At 39.8% G+C, this 18,502-nt stretch overlaps 1 non-coding gene across 1 annotated transcript; it reads left to right on the forward strand.

The window, feature by feature from the left end:
• The first annotated feature begins 880 nt into the window (after window positions 1–880).
• On the forward strand, window positions 881–984 carry LOC112781604 (small nucleolar RNA R71). Its single transcript, XR_003192372.1, has one exon. It is a non-coding gene; the product is annotated as a small nucleolar RNA R71 (small nucleolar RNA).
• Window positions 985–18,502: the final 17,518 nt, after the last annotated feature.

Consider the following 18,502-nt stretch of genomic DNA (forward strand, 5'->3'; position numbering starts at 1 on the left):
AAATTCCTTGGGTTTCTCATTAGGGAACTCCTTGGAGGCCAGTGGACGTCCATTGAGGTCTTCCTCACTGGAAATCACTGCCTTTCCCTCCTCTACAGGTTCGGCCATGTTGGACGTGTAGATGGCCTTGCACTCTCTTTTTGGATTCTCTTCTGTATTGCTTGGGAGAGTACTAGGAGGGAATTCAGTAACTCTTTTACTCAGCTGACCCACTTGTGCCTCCAAATTTCTAATGGAGGACCTTGCTTCAGTCATAAAACTGAGAGTGGTCTTAGATAGATCAGAGACTACAGTTGCTAAGTCAGAGTGGCTCTGCTTAGAATTTTCTGTCTGTTGCTGAGAAGATGATGGAAAAGGTTTGCTATTGCCAAACCTATTTCTCCCACAATTATTGTTACTGAAGCCTTGATTAGGCTTCTGTTGATCCTTCAATGAGAAATTTGGATGATTCCTCCATGAAGGATTATAGGTGTTTCCATAGGATTCTCCTATGTAATTCACCTTTTCCATTGCAAGATTCTCAGGGTCATAGGCTTATTCTTCAGAGGAAGCTTCCTTAGTACTGCATGTTGCAGCTTGCATTCTAGACAGACTCTGAGAAATCATATTGACTTGCTGAGTCAATATTTTTTTCTGAGCCAATATTGCATTTAGAGTATCAATCTTAAGAACTCCTTTCTTCTGAGTTGTCCCATTATTAACAGGATTCCTTTCAGAAGTGTACATGAACTGGTTATTTGCAAACATTTCAATGAGTTCCTGGGCTTCTGCAGGCGTCTTCTTCAGATGAAGAGATCCTCCAGCAGAGTGATCCAATGATATCTTGGACAATTCAGACAGACCATCATAGAATATACATATGATGCTCCATTCTGAAAACATGTCAGAAGGACACCTTCTGATCAATTGCTTGTATCTTTCCCAAGCTTCATAGAGGGATTCACCTTCCTTCTGTCTGAAGGTTTGGACTTCCACTCTAAGCTTGCTCAACTTTTGAGGTGGAAAGAATTTGGCCAAGAAGGCATTGACCAACTTTTTCCAAGAGTTCAGGCTTTCTTTAGGTTGTGAGTCTAACCATGTCCTATCTCTATCTCTTACAGCAAAGGGAAAAAGCATAAGTCTGTAGACCTCAGGATTAACCCCATTGGTCTTAACAGTGTCACAGATTTGCAAGAATTCAGCTAAGAACTGATGAAGATCTTCCAATGGAAGTCCATGAAACTTGCAATTCTGCTGCATCAGAGAAACTAATTGAGGCTTAAGCTCAAAGTTGTTTGCTCCAATTGCAGGAATTGAGATGCTCCTTCCACAGAAGTCAGAAAAGAGTGCAATAAAGTCACCAAGCATCTTCCTTGTAGTTATAAGGAATAAAATAAAATAATTGCTCAATTCCTTTTATTAAAATTAAATAATTGCTCAATTGGAGACTATAAAGCATCTTCCTTTTATTTTATTCCTTTTAATAAATCTCAGTCAGGCGGATTCAATTGGTTATGAGGTTTTGATAATTAAGATATAAATAAAATAGAAAATAAAATAGAGATACTTATGTAATTCATTGGTGGGAATTTCAGATAAGCGTCTAAAGATGCTTTGTTGCTTCTGAACTTCTGCTTTCCTATTGCCTTCTTCCAACCATGCGTTACCTCCTTCCATGGCAAGCTGTATGATCCTCTCGGATGAAAACAAATCCATATGCGCTGTCACCGCATGGCTAATCATCTGTCAGTTCCCGCTAGCGTCGGAATAGGACCATTTTCCCTTTGCACACTGTCACTGCGCCCAACATTCGCAAGTTTGAAGCTCGTCACAGTCATCCCTTTCCAGATCCTACTCGGAATACCACAGACAAGGTTTAGACTTTTTGGATCTCAGGAATGCTACCAATGGTTCTAGTCTATACCACGAAGACTCTAATCTCACAGAATGGAATGCTCTGTTGTCAGGAGAGGCAATCATGCATCGTGAACCAGGAGGCCAAGACTCAAGCTATTGCAGATAGAACGGAAGTGGTTGTCAGGCACGCGTTCATAAGTGAGAATGATGATGAGTGTCATGGGTCATCACATTCATCAGGTTGAAGTGCGAGTGAATACCTTAGAATAAGAATAAGCTTGAATTGAATAGAAGAACAATAGTACTTTGCATTAATTCATGAGGAACAGCAGAGCTCCACACCTTAATCTATGGGGTGTAAAAACTCCACCGTCGAAAATACATAAGTGAACAAGGTCTAGGCATGGCCGTGAGGCCAGCCTCCAAACGTGAACATACAAGTTCCAAAGATAGATGATAAATAAATCTCTAAAAGTAGTTTTTATACTAGACTAGTAGCCTAGGGTTACAGAAAATGAGTAACTAAGTGCAGATAGTGCAGAAATCCACTTCGGGGGCCCACTTAGTGTGTGCTTGGGTTGAGCATTGAAGATTTTTCGTGCTTAGGCTTTTCCTAGAGTTAAACACCAGCTTTGCCAGTTTGGGCGTTTAACTCCAATTCTGGTTCCAGTTTGTGCCTCTTACGCCAAGATGTTTTAAGCTGTCTTTGAACGCCAGTTTGGGCCATCAAATCTCGAGAAAAGAATGGACTATTATATATTTCTGGAAAGCCCAGGATGTCTACTTTCCAACTCAATTAAGAGCGTGCCAATCAGGTTTCTGTAGCTCTAGAAAATCCACTTCGAGTGCAAGGAGGTCAGAATCCAACAGCATCTACAGTCCTTTTTCAGCCTCTGAATCAGATTTTTGCTCAGGTCCCTCAATTTCAGCCAGAGAATACCTGAAATCACAAAAAATACACAAACTCATAGTAAAGTCCATAAATGTGATTTTTGAATAAAAACTAATAAAAATATAATAAAAAGTAGCTAAAACATACTAAAAATTATGTAAAAACAATGCCAAAAAGGGTATAAAGTATCCGCTCATCAAGCATCAAAATGCCTTTTATAAGTGTCCATCCCGTTGTTCTCTCATTGCCAAATTATAATTCATCCCGATGAAAAGCTTGCAAATACCCATTGATGGACGAGCTATACAGCTGCCAACCTCCACAAGAATAATTGGCGCGCACCGGGGAGCTTATAAACAAAAGCCCTTTTTTTTCCTTTAGGTCCCAAAATTTTCAGATCTGCCTATAGCTGAACAACCTCTTCCCACACCTTCCGAGCTCCTTCAGATAGTAATAAAGTTACAACAGGATAATCAGCGCATGATAGAAGAAAACTAAAGAATGACAAATCAGATAGCTGAGCTAACCAATACTCGGATTGCTCATAACGATGATCACAATGAACGATAAGATGACGAGGAAGAAAACTCTGATCCAACGCATGTCTCTGAAACTCAACAATCAGAAGGAGATTAACAAAACAATGAAGGTGATGAATCGGACAACGCAGTTAGACCATTCACGGCAGATGTCATAACTTTCAAATTGCCTAGGAATTTTGCATTATCAATAACGTTGACTCCCTATGATAGCATGGGTAATCCGAAAAAACACATAAAAAAATTTTGCTCAATGATGATCATAAACGGTGCCTCTGTTATGATCTTATGTCATTGTTTTCTTACTTTTTTAGACGGTCTTACATTTGATTGGTTTTCTTCTTTGCCTGCAAATTCAATTTCCCATTTTCAAGAGCTCGCCAAGCTATTTGAAGATCAATTTGCTGCATCTTCCATATATTTACATGACTTCAATTATGTGAACACTATCAAGAAAGGATTGTAAACCTCAGTTAATTAGTAAATAATTAACTAATAAATCAATTATGAGCTAAGGGAATTTGGAAATTAAATTTTATACTTTGAATAGGTAAAAATGTAAACTCCGGTTAATAAATAAATAATTAACTAATAAATTAATTATGACCCAAGGAAACTAGGAAATTAATTTTATACTTTGAAGAGGTAAAAATATTTAGGATATGAATTAAAACGCTAATATTAAAGATTTTGGTCCAAAATTAGGCCAACAAACTAAATCGATTGAACCAGACCCATATTGAGCCCAAAGCCCAACCCATATAACCCTCATTCCTTGTGGTTTCAGCCACTCCCCTCTTTTCATAAGTGTTCCAACGTGAAAAAGAGAAGAGAGAATCTAGGTTGGAAAATACTATTCATTTCCAATTTCAATCGATCATAACTTTCGATCCATCATTCCGATTGACGAGCCATTTGTGACCACGCATTTGTCTCAGAATTCTCTTTAATTTTATATGAAAAAAGTGGTAAGGATCTCTAAATTTTTTGTCCAGTTATCCATTCTTTTCATTTTCATGTTTTTGGAGTGAATATTGAGAGGTTTTCATGATTTTGGTGGTTTAGGTACAATCTAGCATTGGGTGATTATTGAATTTTATCCCAATCATCAGTGGATAAGGTAAGTGATGCCAGGGCATCTTGGATAGTTTTACAAACCATTTTTAGTATGTTTTAGATTAGTTTCATGTATTTTCTTAGTCAACAAGCAAGCATTTGGATGAGTTATGAATGCATGTCTGGATTCAATCAACATTGTGAATTATGCACATTTTCATGAGATTGATGCAAATAACTACTTGATATAATGAATGATGCATTATCTTGTTATTATGGCAAAGTTTTGATGCAATTGTTTGATTGATGATACGCAAAAAGAAGCAGAGAAAAGCAGGAGAGGAGTGGCGTTAGTGGCCAAGTTAACGCCACTAACGCCAGTATCAACGCCAACTTCTAAGGGAGGAGTGGCATTAGTGGCCAAGTTAACACCACTAACGCCAGTATCAACGCTAGCATTCAGGGAGAAGTGGCGTTAGTAGTCATGTTAATGCCACTAACGCCAGTGTCAACGCCAGCTTCAAGATGGATTGGTGGCGTTAGTGGCCACGTTAAATGCCACTAACGCTAGTATTAACATAGGGGAAGCAAGGAAGAGTGGCGTTAGTGGTGGAGTTAGCCACTCACTAACGCCAGCGATGACATCACTCCAAGGAAGGATTGGCGTTAGTGGCAAAGTTAGTGCCACTAACGCCAATGCTAACGTGACACAAGGCAAGATTGGTGAAGTTAGTAGTGGCGTTGGTGATGCTAACGCTAGCGACAGGGGCTACAAGGGAAGATTGGTGGCGTTAGTGGCCACGTTAATGCCACTAAAGCTAGGAGCAACGCTGGCCAAGAGCAAGGTGTGGCATTAGTGGCTGATGCATGGAAACTTGTCTCTCAACAAATTTCCCTTCGGCAAGTATACCAAATTGTCGTCAAGTAAAAACTCACAATAGAGTGAGGTCGAATCCCACAAGGATTGATTGGTCAAGCAACTTTAATTAGAGGAATGTTCTAGTTGAGTTAAGCAGAAATTGAATTGAAGAATTGCAGAAAATTAAATGGTAGGAAAGTAAATAACGGAAAATATAAATGCTGGAATTAAATGGCAGAATGTAAATGGCATAAAGTAAATTACAGAATCTTAAATGGGGATTTGGGAAGATGAGAAGAAAAGTAAATGGCAGAAAATAAAGAGAATGGGTAAGATTAGAAATGGGGGATTCATTGGGCTTAGGAGATGTTGCATTCTCCGGATCAAGTTCATTCTCATCTCTTCCTCAATCAATGCATTCATTGATCTCCTTGGCAATCTTAAGTGATTGGATTCTAATTCCTTGGCAACCCAATCTCTTTAAGCTTGAACAATTGCCCAATTCCTTGATTTAATTGCTCATGGGAAGAGATGAAGTATGGTCACTGATTATACCACATGCATTCCCAAACCAAAGTATTGGTAGGATTATATGTCACTATATCCATCCAAACCCCAATTTGGTCCAGCATGAGAAAGTAATTCTAGCATGATCTCCTAATTCCTCTTCCAAGGTTCCGAGGAGATCCAATTATGGAGAGCTTCTCTTCCAAGATAGCTAACCAATTGGATAAAGATTGAAAGCTTTCTAGTAAAATCAAGAGAAAAGAAAGAAGAAGAATAATGAAAACTACAATTGATCCATCAAATTACAACAGAGCTCCCTAACCCAATGAAAAGGGGTTTAGTTATTCATAGCTCTGGAAATGGAAAGCAAAAATGAAAAGTACATTCTAAAAATTAAACTAGAAGTTGCAGAGAAAGTAAAATATACAGAGTATAGTTCTCAAGTCCCAGATCTCTTTTTCAATTCAAAACTAACCCTATATACTACTCTTCAGATCTTCTAGTTAGCTCTTTAAATCTTGGATATGGGCCTTTTATCTTCAGTTGAAGCAGTTACAGTCTCTAGTGGGCTCATCTTTGCTTGCAAAGAAAGTGTGAGTTAGGCATGATGGGAAGTTAGTTAGGACGTTAGTGGCGTTAACGTTAAGTGTAAATTTGGGTTCGAGAGCGTTAGTGATGATAACTTTGTCACTAATGTTCCAAACTAAATGATCCATGCTAACTTCAACGTTAGTGGTACTAACGTGATCACTAACGTGGCCTTTTAGCCCTTCACAAACGTTATTGGCACTCACCTTTACCAATAACGTTGCTTCTTATCCATTTCTTCCACGTTAATGGTCCACGTTAGTGTAACTAATGTGGCCCTTAACGTGGGCATGCCCAAGCTTCGAGAACGTTAGTGACAACCACCTTTTTCACTAACGTTTCAAAGTGCCCCTCTTTCCCACGTTTGTTCTCCACGTTAGTGTAACTAATGTGGCCACTAACGTGGGTATGCTTGCCATCTCCAACGTTAGTGACAAAGGTGAGTGTCACTAACGTTGGCCTATCATTCATTGCTCCACGTTACCCTTCACGTTACTGGTCTTAACGTGACCACTAACGTAGGTAATCTAACCTTGGCCTAGCGTTAGTGACAAAGGTGAGTATCACTAATGCTTGCGATCCCTCTTTACTCCACGTTAGAGTCCACGTTAATTGGATTAACGTGGCTATTAAAGTGGCTTAGTGTGGCGTTAGTGGTGATCACTTTTACCACTAACGTTGGAGCTTCCCTTTCTTCCACGTTGGTTCCAACGTTAGTGTAACTAACGTGGGCTATGATGGCATTCGAGGGCGTTATTGGTGGTAACTTTTTCCACTATCGTTGAAAGCTTGCTCCTTTTCCACGTTAGTGGTCACATTAGTGAGACTAACGTGGCTCCTAATGTGGCTCTTCTTTGCTTCCTTTGTCCTGAAATCAAACAAACAAGGTGAATCAAAGCTTTGTTTCAAGTCATGAAATCATGCATCATCCATATTATCATTCAATTCATGCATAATTCTCATGAAATCATGTAAAGTTCACAATATTTTCTTGAATCAAGATGTAAGTGTATATTTACCCAAAACTTGCTTATTTACTAAGAAATTGCATGAAACTATCCTAAAAGAGTAAAGAAAAAGGTAAGTGAAACTGGAAAAATGCCCTGGCATCAGTGGCCACGTTAGTGCCACTCACGCCAGCGATAACGCTGGAGCAAAGAAGAATTGTGGCGTTAGTGGCCACGTTAACACCACTAATGCCAGCATTAACGCCAGCGACCATGCAACGTTAGCTACACCAACGTCCACACTAATGCCAATACTACCTCAACTAACACCTTCCAGAAAGTTGAGAAAAGCCCAAAAAGTTTACTAACTGCTTCAACCAAGGCCAAGGGCCCACGTCCAAGTACTTGAAGACTCATTTGAAGATCACACAAGTAGTATATATAGGAAGAGTTTTGAACTAGGAAGAGAACGGACCCTGAGAGAAGAGGATCCTAATTGGGAAACTCTGAATCATCTTCTTTCTTCTTTGTACTTAGTTACTTTTCATGTACTTTCTTTTTCTTTCTAAGTTTTTCAGAGCAATGATGAACTAACGCCCACATCATTAGGGGGAGAAGCTCTATTGTAATTCAAATGAATTAAGGAAATTCTTCTTCTTCTCAATCCACTTGTTGTATCTAAGGGATAACTTCTGTGCTTAATAGATCTATTCACTACCGGAAGGGGGTTTAGATCCATTTGAATTTCTATGTGAGCCTCGGAAGGGAAATTATAGAAATTAGTTTGAAGCTCTTTCTCTCACAACTCTTTGGATTAATAAATTCCTGATTTGAATTTAGATCCTGAGAACTTGTGTGGCTTATGGATAAGAGAATTGAACTTAACCTCTTCTCATGAACAACTAGATCAAGGAATTGGCAGTTAGTTGTGTTAAGAGAAATTGGGTTACCAAGGAATTGGAACTCAATTAATTACAATCTGCCATAGATCTACTTCATATGATTGAGAATGAAGTTGAGACCCATTGATTCACGAAGGATTATAATATCTCCAATCCCTAATGAATCTCACCCATTGTTGCTCTTCCTTTCAATTGCTTTAAGTTTCTTGTTATCTTTGATTCCTAGCACCCGAAGCCCATTTACATTTCATGTAATTTACTTTTCATCGCCATTTACATTCTTGCCATTTGAGTTTCAGCTCTTTTAATTCCTTGTCATTCAATTTTTTGCTCTTCATCATTCAGTAATTTACTTTCAGCTCTTTATCTTTCAGTCATTTACTTTTTATGTCATTTACATTCTGTAAATTTCACAACAATCATCAAATATTTTCTCAACTAGATCAATTACTTAACTAAAGTTTCTTAATCCATTAATCCTTGTGGGATCGACCTCACTCAACAATGAGTTATTACTTGGCGATTCGGTACACTTGCCGAAGGAATTTATGTTGGTGCAAATTTCCAGTCATCAAGTTTTTGGCGCCGTTACCGGGGATTAATTCAGATTAACAATGATTAAGTGGGTGACAGTCTAGATTGAGTATTTTTCTTTGTTTTTGTTTAAGCATACTAACTGTTTGACACATTGTGTCAGCTAATTCTAACACACACTCTAGCAATAGAGTATTCACTTGTCATTTGGTTTGTTTTTGTGTTATGTATGCCAGGAGGTAGAAAGGCAACATCAACTACCTTTGATTCTGAGCTAGAGAGAACTTTGTTTAGACTGAGAAGAGAAGCTAGGGGAAAGAGAGTTATTGGTGAAGAGGACTCAGAAGAGGACTTGCATCAAGTCAGGGAAGATGAGATACATGAGGAAGGAGTGGCTAACAACAATGCCCAACCTGCTAAGAGAGTGCTAGCCTCCTATACTATTCCAGATCCTAGGAACTGTGGGAGTAGTATACTTGACGAGGCAGAAATTGGCAGATTAAGAAATTAATATGAGAGATACATTGCAAGTACAGTTCTTAACCAACAAAAGTCCGCTTATCAATTTAGAAGGGTTGTCACAAAATTAGAATTAAAATACTGGGAGTATGAATCCCAGGTCGTCTCCCAACGAGTTGCAGAAAGATGTGCTATTTTATTAATCAGAGGGTTTTCAAATTGGTTTTGAGTTTGATAAACAAGAAATTAAAACAGAGAATTTATGTAATTTAAATAAAGGTCTTGACCGGGAGTGGATTAATCGGGAGTTCTATCCTTGTTGGAGTTCTCCCTAGATCAATTAATAATTGAAGGTTGTTCTACTTAGTTATCCTTTACTAGGTAGAGGAAAGTCAAGTAAGTTGGAAGTCTACTTCTATTCACAAGTTCTAATCCTCTTCCTTGGGAAGGATTAGTGTCAGTGACTTGAGAGCCATCCAACAATAAACCCAATTACAATTTTTCTCTTGAGCATTCCAACTCAAGGTTCTCCTTTCAATCAACTCCCAATCAAGTTGGAGAACTACTCGCTCATCATGAATGTAAACTTCACAAAATAAGAAAGGAAAATAAAGGAAGACATGATAAATAATAATCAAAAAGACCAATTAAAAATTAAAATAGTTCTTGTATTAATAAATTCTAAAAATAATCCAATGGTAACTCTGAAAAAATTAAGGATATGAAAGAGTAAGTAAAAAGTAGAGAAAACAAACTAGAGAGATGAAGTCTTGCGGAGGTAATAGCTCTTCTCTATATCCCAATCTAAAAAGCAATAAAAACGAGATCCTAAGAACTATGAATATATGGAGAGAAAACCTAGAGGAGGAGTAAGGTCAGATCTAAAACTAAAAATTTATGCCGAATGAATGTCCTTCTTGGTCTCTACATGTTCCCTGGCTCTAATCTGTGTTTCTGGGCCGAAAACTGGGTTGAGATGCGGCCTAGAATCCACGCCAGCAATTTCTACAAATTCTGCAGATCGCGCACGTCACGCGATCACGTCATCCACGCATTCGCGTCATCCAGCGTTTTTTCCTTGCCATGCGTGCGCGTCGTCCACGCATTTGCGTCACTCGTGCGGCTTCCAATTCACGCGTTCGCGTCAGGCACACGAGCGCGTCACTGCGATTTCCTCCATTTCGGGTGGTCCCGTGAGCCATGCGTCCGCGTCGCTTCTCGCTGGTCATCTCCTCAATTTCTTGTGTTCCTTCCATTTTTTGTCAGCTTCCTCTCCATTCTCTAAGCCATTCCTACCCTATGAAGCCTGAAACACTTAACACACAGATCACGACATCGAACGGTATAGAGGAGAATAAAAATATACAATTAAAAGATCTTTAGAAAGCAATTTTTCAACCATGGAACAATTTTGGGAAGGACTTGTAATATCATGCTAATCATATGAATAAGTGGGTGAAGACTTGATAAAACCACACAATTAAGCACAATATAAATCATAAAATAATGGTTTATCAACCTCCCCACACTTAAACATTAGCATGTCCTCATGCTTAGTTGAAGGAGATAAATATGAATGAATATGGACATGTAAGACTCATGCAATGTAACCTATGTATATGAATGCAACTATTTGATTTTGTGTATCTGATTAAAAATAAATGAGTTCTCTAAGACAGAACATAGAGCAGATTCCACTAGTTTAAATCATACAGTAAAAGCAGGTAAATTTGTAAGAAGACAGCTCGTGAAAGCAGGGGACATGGAGTCAAGCATTGAACCCTCACTGGTGGTCTGTGTGCACTCTAATCTCTCTAGTGTATAGGGTAACCACTCTATCCTTCTCTAATCATGCTTTCTAATTTTTTTGTTCTTCACCTAACCAATCAACAATATTTAATGTACCAATGCAAACATCATGAGGTCTTTTCAGGGTTGTAATGGGGCCAAGGTAAGGGTAAGGGTATATATGGCTAAGTGAGCTTATAAATTGAATCTTTAATTAACCCAAGCTTTCACCTAATCATATATGTATATTCTATATAAATTCAAATTTCATACCTAGCTACCCAGAATTTCCTTTTCACATTCCATACTCATGCATCAACCTTTGTTTTAATTTTATCACATGTGCATTGACTGTTTAATTTAGCATTGGGGTAATTTTGTCCCCTTATTTAAATTTATTTATTCAAATCTTTTTTTAAATAGCTTATCAATGCACATAGATTTTTAATTTTCTTTTATGGTTTCATATGAGTAGGTACCCAAATTTCCTTCATGACACATTCCTCTGTTAACCCTTGTTCCCACAATCTTCCCATACTCGATTAACACACAATTTCTATCTTAAGCTAACCAAAGATTCAATTGGGATGTTTAATTGTTTTTCTGCTTAAGGTTAGTAACGTGGTAAAATGTAGAACAAATGGGATTAAAATGGCTTAAAGTGGCTAACAACGGTAATTTAAAGGGTAGGCTTATTTGGGGTAAGTGAGCTAAATAAATAATGGCCTCAATCATATGCATGCATATAACACATTAACATTGGACATATAGGATAAAACAAAATTCAAATTACAATCATAGAGAAGTAAACACACAAGAATAAAATAGTTATGGTTAAATAATGTAACCATGTATTTGGGCTCAAAGTCTCACAGGTTGTGTGTTTCTTAGCTTGAAAACCATGTTCCAATTACAACTTCAAACAAATTTAACATAATGGTTTTGATTTAAATTAGTGAAAAATTGCAGGTCTTAGGAGAAACTTATTATCTTTTCAATCAAGTAGAACATGCATGCAATTAACCTATTACTATGCAATCTATCCTAAAAAAAGAAAAACTAACTAAATATTCTATTTTATTGGTGTTAAGAAAGAGAAATTACCTCCGGAAGTCAGGTACTAACTGACCTTCCCACACTTAAGGCTTTGCACCGTCCTCGGTGCCATCTGTTAGGAACAAAGGTGGGCTGGTAGCAGTATCTCCACAGTCGGGACCGTCATGGCTCCCTGTGCTGTAAAGGAAGTGGAGTCCGGAGTGTCTGGGTCTTTTTCAGGTCTGTGGATGCCTGTGAGTAGCTCCTTGAGGTATTTGAAATGGCGCTGGTTGCAGCGCTCTCGTAGCTTTGCTTTTAGGTCTTGTCGGTCCAACCTCTCTAGTATTTGATGGAGCAGTTGACTTGTTGAAGGTGCTTGTGGTGTGGAAGGGGGAATGTCCGCAGCTTGTTCTGCAGACTAGCTGGTAGTGGCTGTTGGTGGACTGAGATATTTCCCGTTAGGGACGTACTGATCATCCCGTGGAAGCATGGCTTTGGTGTCCCCAGCTCTGTAGGAGACCCTGGCTGCTGAAACAAGATCTGAGATCAAGGCGGGAAAAGGTAGTTGCCCACAATTTGTACGTGTCCCATGGCATTCCGGATGTGTCTTGGTAGGTTTAGAAGCTGGTCTGTAAGGATGAACCATAGTAGAATGGCCATGTCTGCTGTGAAGGAGGACTCATGAGTGCTCGGAAAGACGTAATGGGACATAATCTGTGCCCATACGCGAGCCTCCAAGGTAAGTGCGGAAGCCGAAATTCCCTTAGGTCGGGAACGATGGTATCCATAAATCAATCTGCTGCCAGGTTGTGCGATAACTCTGAGAACAACGTTCCAGTCAAATTGGTACGTCTGGCACTTGAGTGCGGCCTCTTGAAATGCGTCCAGTCCTTCTGGAGCAGGGGGGAGATCCAACGCTCGTTGAATGGCCTCTTCTGTAATGGGGATTTACTTCTGACGGAGATAGACAGACTGCAGGATTGGCAAGTGGAAATTAGAGTAGAACTTGACTTCCCATGAGAGATTAACCTGTCGTGGCTGTCTTTGTAAGAATCCCCAGTGTCTTTGTTCAATTCGCGGCTCAACAAATTCAGCAATATGAGTTGGGAGGATAAGCAGGTATTCGTTGTTGTAATTCCTTGCTGCCAGGATGGGGAACATCTGCTCACAGTAGCGGTTGGAAAATCGCGCAGTGTCCTTTGCTGGGAAGGCTTTCTCTTTTTCATCGACCTTTATAATCCTCTTAATTCGTTTTGTTGAGGGCTTGACTGCAGTTGAAGATGGCTCTGCCACTAATGCTCTTTTTGTTCCTTTCCTTGCTGGTGGTTTGGGGGTAGCTTTCTCTTTTCTTTTCTTGGTGGCTATCCTAAAAGGGAAAGAGTAAGGATGTTAAGATGTCAAGGGTTACAGCAAGGAAGAGAACGGGAAAGGTGGTAATTAAGGCACATTAAAGATGAATGATGTTAACACATGGTCATGACTACATGGGAAAGATCATTGATAAACCCATATTATATGATATATTTTGTGCCTAATTTAAGTGGTTTATTCAATCCTTCACTCACTTATTCATGTTAATTGCATGGTTTTACTTTCCCTTCCTTATTATGTGATGTATGTGAAAAACATGTTTCCTATGCTTTAAAAGTAATTATTTTAATTACCCTTTATTTTCATTCGATGCCGTGATTCGTGTGTTGAGCAGTTTCAGATCTTCTAAGGCAGGAATGACTTAAAGGATGGAAAGGAAACATACAAAAATGGAAGGAAAGCATAAAACGGAGTTTTTGGAGAAACTGGCAGTGACGCGACCGCGTGATTGATGCGATCGCGCGCCTTAAGCGAAATGCATATGACGCGGACGCATGACTGAAGCGACCGCGTGATAAGGAAAACTCCAGATGACACGACCGGACGCGTGACAAAGGCCACGCACCAAAAATTACAGAAAACGCTCCCAGCGATTTCTGAAGCCCTTTTTGGCCCAAATCCAAGTCCAGAAGGCATAGATCAGAGGTTATGAAGTGGGGGAATGCATCCATTCAGGGAGAGTCTCCAATTAGTTACTTTTCATGATTTAGATGTAGTTTTTAGGGAGAGGTTCTCTCCTCTCTCTTTTAGGATTTAGAATTAGGATTTCTTTTGCTTTCAGGATTATCTCTTTTTATCAGGTTCAATATTCCTTTTTACTTATTTTCTCAATTTAATTTATGAATTTTTCTACGTTACAGATTATTCTTTGAATTAATGTTTTTTGAGATATTTCAGTTTATGATTGCTTTCTTTTATTTATATTACTGTTGCTTCCAATCTGAAGACATTTTTATTCAAGTAGATTTACTTTTTCCCTTTTGGTCTTGGTTAAGAAACCAGTAACTCAGGAGTTATCAAACTCAACATGATTGATAATTGTTATCTTTGCTAATTGAATTGAACTTTAATAATCCCAATCTTTCTTCAGGGATTAACTAGGATTTGAAGATCAAACTAATTAGTCACTTGACCTTTCTTTGCTTTAAGTAAAGGCTAACTAAGTGGAATTAAGATTCAATCTTCATCATCATTGATAAGGATAACTAGGATAGGACTTCCAATTTCCCATACCTTGCCAAAAGTTTATTTTATAGTTATTTATTTATTTCACTTGCCATTTAAATTACTTGTTCCTCATCTTCAAAACCCCAATCTACAATCTTCATAACCAATAATAAGAACATACTTCCCTGCAGTTCCTTGAGAAGATGACCCGAGGTTTAAATACTTCGGTTATCAATTTTTAAGGGGTTTGTTACTTGTGACAACCAAAACGTTTGTACGAAAGGATTTCTGTTGGTTTAGAAACTATATCTACAATGAGACTATTTTTATAAAATTCTTTACTAGCAAAAATCCCAACGTCAAAATGGCGCCGTTGCCGGGGAACTGCAATCGTGTGCCTTATTATTGGTTATTGTAAATATTTTTCTTTTACTTGTTTATTTGTCTTTATTTTCTCCTTTTATTTCCATTATCTACTATGAATTTTCACCCCTCTCGCTTTGAGTTTGGTTCTAATATTGTTGAAAGGAGTGAAAGTTATAACAGGAACATGCATCAAGGTCAGAGCAATCAAAGATGGATGGAGCCAAGAGGATCTGATCAACCCTTTAGGCAACAACACCCTCCAAGATATCATGGACAAAGACCATTCTACAATGCATACCAAGCCAATAGACATGGTGGACAACCTTGTAGTTACCAACAAGCCCCACCCTGTGCTTATAGGCCATCCTCTCAACATAACTTCGAACCACCACACTCACAAGCTCCTTTTCACCATTCACCACCATATGATCCTCATTTACCCCAATTCCAATCCAATTACTCCCAAACACCACCACTTCCCCATGTACCACGCCCAAATCCATCACCCCGAGAATCAGAGGTTCGCCTCAAGGAAACAGTAGATCAACTTCAAACAACCCTTCATCAACTGGAGCAAGTAGTAAGTCAATTATCTTCTAGACGTTCGAACATTCAAGTACCTCCCACAGCCCCATATGGACAATCTAATGAAGAGCGTAGTATGAAGGAGATACTAGAAACTCCAGTGGATAGAACAGGGCATGACTTCGTACTGGAACAAGTAGAGGAAGCTGTCATTATAGAAGAAGAAGAGTTGGTTGAAGACTTAGGAGAAGCTGAACTTCCATGGGAATCCAGAATTGTGGAAAATTCTGTCAAGGACGTTACAATTGATGTTAAGGAGGATAGTGCACAACTCCCACAGCAACTCTTTTATGAAGAACTCGACGGAATAATCCAAGAAGCAAGTTTCCTTGATGATGATAATCTCAAGTCAAGTTCTCCTAGTAATGAACTTGCATCCGCAAGTGAATTCTCTGAGATCGAAGAATCTTCCCCAAGTGAATACGAAGATGATGCGGAGGTAGATTTCTCTCAACCTCCCGTTTATGACTTAAGTAACGAGGAAGACATAGAAGGCTTTGATCAGGACATGGATGCATTTGAAGAAATTTGCAAGGAAGTCAAGAAATTCACAGAAGAGCACAAGGGAGTAGAACTTACAGAACCACCGGAAACACCTATCCCAAGGCCATTACCACCCAATACAAGCTTCAAGTGGGTACAATCCTTAACCTTTAGCTTTATTTTTCCACTTGAATATGGGTTGCTTGAAACAGATGGCCAGCTTAGAGCTCTCTACGGCTTTAAGAGTAAGAGGAAAATGGCTCGTAGTCAGAGCTGGTGCACAAGGTTCAATAAGGTTCCACGCTTCAACTCGAAGTGCACGGATTGGCATCATGATCAATCGAATGGATCTCGGAAAATGTTTGGTCATCTTGGTGAGAATCTAATTTTTAAACCGCCCGAATGGAAAAATATAGATCAAGACAAAGGTGGATTTAAAAGCAAAGTTTGGGATCCTGGAATCTATTCTGACATTCGTCACCCCAGGAGCCTGAGAATCTGTTTGAAGCTGCTCAGAAGCTTTACATGCCTAGTTTGGGACCCCGGAGGCTATTGGCATTCCAAGCATTGGTGGAGATTTCTGGATGAATTTAAACATAAGCCGCCATAACAGGAAGCTCATCCAATGTCCAACTTAAGGACTTTAACTAAAAGTGCTAGGTGGGAGACAACCCACCATGGTATGGTCATTTCTTTTTCAGTTTTATTTCGTGTTATTTATTTTTATTTCCTTTTCAATTGAACCTGAATATTATTCACTCGCATTGCACACTGCATAATTGCATACCTGCATGAAAAAAAAATAAAAAAAATAAAATAAAGGGCGCACGACGCGACCCATCACTCAGGCGATCGCGTCAGTTGCAAAAAACACTTCCCACACGCCCGCGTCATTCACGCGGCCGCGTGACCTGGAAATCGGCGTAAGGATCCAACGCCCATAAAGTTGGGCTAGAATCGTGCGGCCATTGTGCGTTTCGCACAAAACGACCCACGCGGTCGCGTCGCGTGGATTGCACAACACCCCGAAGGAGACAGAGAGTTGCGCTGAAACGACGCTGGAATTGTGCGTTTAGCACAAATTCCAGTGACACGGTCGCATGCCTCACGCGACCGCGTAATTATCCTTTCACCCATTCCATGCGATTGCATCACTCACGCGATCGCGTTAACCCCTATTCCACCCTAGCCATGCGACCGCGTGCCCCATGCGATCGTGTGGATTCAAATTTATTAACCCCCTGTGACGCGAACCCTACCCCATCGCGCCCCCCAACGCCTTTCTTCTTCCTCTTCTCTGCAACCCTTGTTGCTCCTCCACCACCCGCGCCACCCTACTCCCACCGCACCACCGTCAACCACCCAGACACCACCGCAACGCCACCCCCTTCTCCTTTCTCTCTCTTTCTTCTTCTTCTCTCCTCTTCTCCCCCCACCACTACTGCCCCCCTCCGCGACCACCACCCCCACCGCGCCGCCATCACCGCCGCACCCACCACCCACCACCCACGTCCCCCCTTCCCTTTTCCCCCCTTTAACCCCTACCCCATTAACCTACCCGAACACCCCCTGCCTCCGAACAACAACCGCCGCACCAACCACCCTCAACCACCACGTCAACCGCCACCACCACCATCCCTAGCCATCTCTCTGCCCCACTTTCATTCATACGCCTACCAGGTTCTGCCAAAGCCACCCTTCTTTCAATTCCTAGTTAATTACATATTTTTCTGTTCATGTTCATAATTAGGCTAGTTAGATATGCATGTTGTAGTGGATTCTAGGTGGTTAGGTAGCCTAGGATGTGGTTAATGGATTTAGGCCTGATTAATTGCGCTGTTCATGCTACTTGCTTTATACTTTTCGCAGTTTTGCTCTTGCTGTGCTCTACGTATTGTTCATATGCTATTCTTACTATGCATGCTGCTACTACGAATGTTCCTTCATGTTCATCTTATTTGTATTTATTTGCAGTTTGTTTTATTTTATATGAACTATTCTGTTGCTATTTATTTTCCGGGAACATGCAATTTTAGCCGGAATGCTGCCCAATTTTCTGTAAACTATTTTGTTTCCATTCATGTCTTGGTTTTGGCACTTTGAACTCTACTTTTCTCTGCTTCTACCAAACCAATTCATGAATACCAGGGCAAGCTTTCTTATTGTTTTTGATTTCCTAGTTCATAATCTGCATTTTTGATGTTTAAATTCTAATTTTTGCTATTTCTATATCTATCTGAATCATCATCAACCTGATTTCCTTGTTTGGATATGAGTTAACTGTAGCTTCTAATTGTGAATGCTTGTTACTTAGAAAGTGATCATCATGCCACTTACTCTGACTTTTGGTATGCGAAATTGTTACTCAGGTTGTGAATTATTGTTCGAAATTGATTCCCTGGCGATGGCACCAAAAACGGATGCACAGAACCATGGTCTAAACATATCTTCACAACTTCGCATAACTAACCAGCAAGTGCACTGGGTCGTCCAAGTAATACCTTACGTGAGTAAGGGTCGAATCCCACGGAGATTGTTGGTATGAAGCAAGCTATGGTCACCTTGTAAATCTCAGTCAGGCAGATATA

The sequence above is a fragment of the Arachis hypogaea genome, chromosome 19 (genome assembly GCF_003086295.3).
Source record: "Arachis hypogaea cultivar Tifrunner chromosome 19, arahy.Tifrunner.gnm2.J5K5, whole genome shotgun sequence".
Lineage (NCBI taxonomy): Eukaryota > Viridiplantae > Streptophyta > Magnoliopsida > Fabales > Fabaceae > Arachis > Arachis hypogaea.